This window comes from Lygodium microphyllum, chromosome 13, assembly GCF_053477565.2.
Source record: "Lygodium microphyllum isolate KBCC chromosome 13, Lygodium_microphyllum_v1.1.10, whole genome shotgun sequence".
Classification (NCBI taxonomy): Eukaryota; Viridiplantae; Streptophyta; class Polypodiopsida; order Schizaeales; family Lygodiaceae; genus Lygodium; species Lygodium microphyllum.
The window spans coordinates 142,191,594-142,197,419 of NC_141147.1; the positions used below are offsets into that span (position 1 = coordinate 142,191,594).

Below are 5,826 nucleotides of genomic sequence, written 5' to 3' on the forward strand. Positions count from 1 at the left end.
ATTCTCAAATCATTCCAAACTCTCACAAAACATTCAATAAACTTTCACAAGCTCTCAATCTTCATCAATCAATACTCTATCCCTCCTTACAGAAGACAATCAGAACAAAACAGACCAAAACAGAAGGTATACAGAACCTATCAGAACCTATCAGAACATCACAGAACCACCAACAAACATCATGATCTTCCAAAACACAATCAATATCATCCAAAACACTTTCAAACCACTTCCAAATCAATCAATCATCTCATAAAATCAACCATTCAGCTCTCAAAAACAACAAAAATCAGCCAAAAAACAAGTCATTTCAACACTCAACATATCCCCACACTTAATAAGGAAGCGTCCTCGCGACCCAGGAAAAAGGGAATACAAGTTCAGGGAAAAGCTCAACTTTGATCTTCAATATCTTTTCAAAAAGAATCCATCCACCACGACCCCATCTTATAACCTGTTTCTAATATAAAAATACAAAGAAAGGAAAACCCTTTATAGATTAACACCTCTTATCAAACTAAAAATCACAACAAATTTGTAAAGGATATAAGAGTTTGCTTCTTCTTCATCTGCATCTGCTTCAATTCTCCAACCACGACCCCATCTCTACAAATCTCCAAAACATAGCTCGTACACGAAATCCAATAGGAAACCACCATGTTCGTTTGACATAAATAAACTCACAACACAAACACTAATACACAACACAACCATCTGAATGACTCCTCAAAAAGAGAGTTTTTCATTAAAAGCTTCCACCATACATTGGAAAGGCATCAATGAAGATGATCCCTCTTAAAAGATTGATGTTGTCGGAATCGATCCATAGATAAGGATTCATCTACAAAGTTTTTAGGAGGATTTTGAAAAAATTGGAGACAGCACATCCTTTCCAACAGGACTAGGTATCTGCTAGGTAAACAGAGGGCATGAAAATACAGTATCTCCAACTGTTGGGAATCAATGCTAACATTGACATTCATGCACAGCTTTGGAATAGGCTTTGAATCAGTATGAGAGTGCCTATGCATATACGCCAGGTACCAAGCAAAGTGAGCAGTTAATCTCACTGAGGGATCTGCAGACTGTGAATATTGTTGGGCAAAATGAACATAGTTTTGATAAGCTTGACTGGAAGCTGTCCATTCCCCTGGAATTACTGCCCAATTAATCTGCGGTCCTATCAAGCAATCATCCGAACTCCATCCCCTTCTTCTGGAAATCTGATTATCAAAACCGTCACAGTCACTAACCAACTGAGGTGGTTGAGATATGGAAGTGTTAGGAGAGGGTAGTGGAATAAGGGAAAGTGGATGTAGGGAGGGATAGGAAAAATCATAAAAGGAAGAAAAGGTTAAAGAAGGAGTGGCAGAAATTTGTAAGGAATCACTAAGGAACGGTGTTAACTGATAAATAGGAAATGTAGAGGGAACATTTATGAGGGGTGAAGGACAGGGTGGAGAAGGGGAAAATACCCTATCCTCAATAAAGGAACAGTAAGTGAAAATAGGAATTTGAGGGAAATTTGAAGGTTGGAAAAGAAGTGGTAAAATTACTGTGGAATTAGTTTGACAAAGGGAAAAATATATAGCATAGCGGTGAGCCATTTGTTGGTAATAGAGGAGGGTAGGAACAGAAGGTCCTAAGAGAGATCGTCTATGATAGGCATCAAATGGATTATGTTTGGAAAGATAGGTTAAGAGATCCATCCTCAGTTGGTTAGTACTCTGTACAAAGGTAGGAGCTGTGTTTTGTCTTTGATTTAGGACCACCGAATCAATCATGGGATGCCACGAATTATCCTGACAATCAGCTACTTTGGAGGAATAACTTTGGAACATATCAGCTATGCGCAACTCCAAATGATTGACATATAAAACAGCCTATAAGACCACATCTCCCACATACCATGCCATATCTACCTCATCTGGGATTAACAAATCTCCTCGGAGATACATGTATGACATCAACATGGTGTCTGGCGTGACAGAATCTTCAAAGACCATTCTGACTACCTCGGTCAGCAATTCAGCAGACCAAGCTCCACTCCAGCCATCCTCTGGAAAAGGTAAATCCATCGTGGAAAGCTTCATATAGAATACCAACTTCTGTAAGTGGTAGTGGACAAAGAAAGAATGGTCTGGTAGGACAAAGTCCTGAAACTGTTCAAAGGTAGACCATAACAAGTCCATTCTGGACTGCAATCTCTCCACTTTGTCTTGGAATAGAGGGCACAAAGTAGCCTGTCTCTGTAGGGTAGCCAAATCTTGATGTGAAAGAGAAGGAATCAATGGAATAGGAGGGCTTGGAGGAACAGAGCGGGACTTTGCAAGCTGATCTTGCAACTGCTGGATTTGGGAGGCTTGGTTGGCCACTGTGTCATTAGCCATCTGTAAAGCTGAAAGCTTGTCATCTAAAAGAACTTGGAATTCTTTCGCTTCGCTGGACATCCTCTCCTTCTCTGCTAAAAAGCGAGTAACCTGTGACTGAGCCTCGAATAACTGGGTCTTCAATGAAGAAATCTCATCACTTTGAATGGCAACCAGTTGGGTTTGCTGTTCCATTTGCTTAAATAGATCGGCTAGGGTATCCTTAGCAGAAGCTAACTCAGATGTTGCCTTATGCAACTGGTCTTTGGACTGCATGAGCTCCTCATAGAAAGATGCGTACAGCTGTTGAACACAGGCTGTCACTGACAACTCAATGGAACTTTGAATATCCTTGCAGAGGAAAGGAATGGCATCTCCTGAGACGAGACTGTTCAGGGAAGGAACTGAGATCTCCAAGGATCCTTCTCTATGTGCTCGAAATAGGTTATTGCAAGTGAGATACCCAGGGAGTTCACTGCCAGAAGTGGCAGGGATAGGTACTGAGGGAAGTACAGCAGGGGCTTTATCCACTACCCTCTTCAAGCATTTGCGTTGTATGACCAAGGGAGGCGGAGAATCATCATCCTCAATGTCAATAGGTGCTGACTCGTCGGAAGGTGGAGGAGGAGGTACTGGATCTGATGGAGGAGGTGGAGGCACAGTCTTCTGTAAACCTGAATAGGTCAAGAAGGCAGACAAATATGATCCGTAGGTAACATTGGTAACATTACCCCTCGTGACTTTAACAAAATGCTGATCCATTTTAGTGAGGAGGTATGTGCTCCAATCAATAGCAACTCCTTTCAGCACCATCCTGGAAGCTGTGAAAAGCTCTTTGGACAAATAGTGGGATGGCGTTTTGGCAGGCATGAACCTGTCCTGAAGGAACTGACACATCGTCTTCCATACGGGATCAGTGATCATAGAAAATGAAACTCCTGAAGAGTTTATCACTTTCTTAACATCAAGGACTTCCCTTGTCTGCTTCTGCAACAGCTTGAGAATCTCTTCATTAGAGAAGAGCTGACGAGTGGTCACAAAAGGTTCTCCTTTGGAGGGTAAAGATAGAGCCTTCCCTAAGCCTCGAGACGTCAATGTCATAGACATTCCTTGGACTACGCCTGTCTTCTTGCTGTAAGAGGCCAGGAACTCATCACATACGGACGGATCCTCTGGAAGCAATGGAAAAGGAGTGGCCACAAAAGCAGCAAGTCCTGCCTTCGTGAGGGGCTCAAAAGTAAGTAGGGACGAGTAATCCCTACTAACTAATGGGACGTACTGGATAGGGGGAGGAGCATGAGAAGGCGCCATTCAGATGGTTACACACACACCACAAACACAGACAATCAAGGAGAAAGCCTGCAAAGCAACAGACAAAAACCAAGGATAAGAGAATTACCTAATAAAACGTGACTCGACCTACTAACCCCAAGCAAACCACATCCTAGAAAAAATTTGACATGACCTTGAGACAAATGTGACCGAAAGCTTCATGCGATGCATCAGACAAACACCCTGAACCCCGTATCAGGCAATTTAAAAAAAAACTGCATACCGTACCCTTAACCGTAACAAAGACATGAAACCAAAACCATACCATATCCGACACATATCAAAACTACATCTGTGATAAACCAAGACTGGACCATGGAAAATAACACTAATGACGGCGCATACCCATCCCACGAAACGCTTCATTAAAAAGGGGAATTAAGTGCAGTGAGGGGGGAATTAATTTAATGAAGGGTTGATTTTAATCAATTATTAAAAATGGGTGAAGTTTTATTAGGTGATAAACCTTAGCAAGAAAACGGCGGTTCCTTATTATAAATTTAATTACCAATTATTAGGTTAAGCGGTGCAGTTATTCGATTCCCGGACTTTGATTCCCGACTGGGTCTCTAAATGCAATTCATTGATTATAAATTAAGGTGATGTGGAGCGCTTTTTTGCCAGCGCGTGCTCATGTGACGGCTGGTTGATTTTAATTAAAAATTAAAGTGCCTCTTTAGCGCACGTAGCGCGTGCTAAGTGAACGGCTGGTTCTTTTTAATTAAAAAGTATGTGTATTTAGCGCGAATGCGCGTGGAAACTGTGGGTGAATTAAAGGGTTCATTTTATCAATTAATTTGTGATTAAGGGGGAAAATAAAAATAAATAAAGCACATAAAATAAATACCTGGAAGGGGTGTGTATGTAATGCAGGAATGCACACGGAAGAGTTCCAGTAAAGGAAAAGTAAAGAGCACTGATGAAACAACAATGACAACACCTTAGCAGATGTGTTGATTTGGTTTGTGTTGGTTTTGTTTATTTTTTTAATTATTTTTTTTAAATTTTTAGTTGTGATTATTTATGGTTGAATAAATGGAAAATGAGCAAGGGAGGTGAGGGGAATTTTTTAGAATGTTTTTAGAATTTTTTAGAATTTTTTACAAATTTTTAAATGAATTTTCTACATTTTTGGCAATTTAGGGGTAAATTTAGGAAATGTGGAATTTTCAGAAATTATAGGGTAGGCAATTTCCAGCAGACAAATTCCCAAAAACTGGCAAAAGGCAAAAGGAATTTTTAGAAATTTTTTTGAAATTTTTTTATGGAAAAATTAATGTAGTGATTAATTAAGTCACCTAAATCACATTAATCAAATAAGTCAGTTAAGCATAAGTCAATTAAGTCTGGTTAGTGGGATAAGTCATGTTAGTCTACCTAAAGCAAGTCAGGTTAGTCTAGGTTGCTTAGGTTAGTCAACTAGGTAGGTAAATCAACTAAGTTAGGTTAACTAAGTTGGGTTTAGTTAATTAAGTTGATGATGGTTAGGTTAGTCTAGGTTAACTATAGTTAGGTTAAAACTAACCTAGCTAGGGTTAAGTTTGGGTTAGGGGTAGTTAGAACTAACCTAACTAAGGTTAAGCAAACTAACCTAACTAAGGTTAAACCAACTAATCCTAACTAAGGTTAGTAAGAACTAACTAGGGTTAGTGGGTGAGTGGGAACTAACCTAAGGTTAGTTGGTTAGGGGGTGGGTTAGGTTTAAGGGTACTAGGGGGTTAGGTTAAGTTAATTAAGGTTAGTTTAAGTTAATGAGGGTTAGTTGGACTAACCTAGGGTTAGAGAGGGGTTAGAGAGGAGGAGATAGGTGGTGGCGGCGGCGGATTCGGCGGCGGCTGGCGGCGGATTCAGCGGTAAATGGCAGCAAGGCGGCGGCGTCCAGGCGTCGCGGCGAGTCGACGTCGTCAGCGGGCGTCCTGGGGCTCCACGGGGCAGCGGGTGACGGCGGCACAGGGCAGCGACGGCTGCTGAAGGGCTCCGTGGCACGGCGCAGAGGCGGCGTGGCACTGCTGGAGGCGGCCGTGAGGCTGATGGAGGCGGCCGTGAGGCTGCTGGAGGCGGCCGTGAGGGGAGGAAAAGGAAGAAGGAGGAGGCGTGCAGAAGGGCGGGGGGTAGCAGGCTGGCG

The 5,826-nt window shown here is 41.8% G+C and overlaps 1 non-coding gene across 1 annotated transcript; it reads right to left on the minus strand.

Moving 5' to 3' along the window:
* Positions 1–375: 375 nt before the first annotated feature.
* LOC148027292 (small nucleolar RNA SNORD36) lies at positions 376–443 on the minus strand. The gene has a single exon (XR_015692988.1). It is a non-coding gene; the product is annotated as a small nucleolar RNA SNORD36 (small nucleolar RNA).
* Between the last annotated feature and the right edge of the window lie 5,383 nt (positions 444–5,826).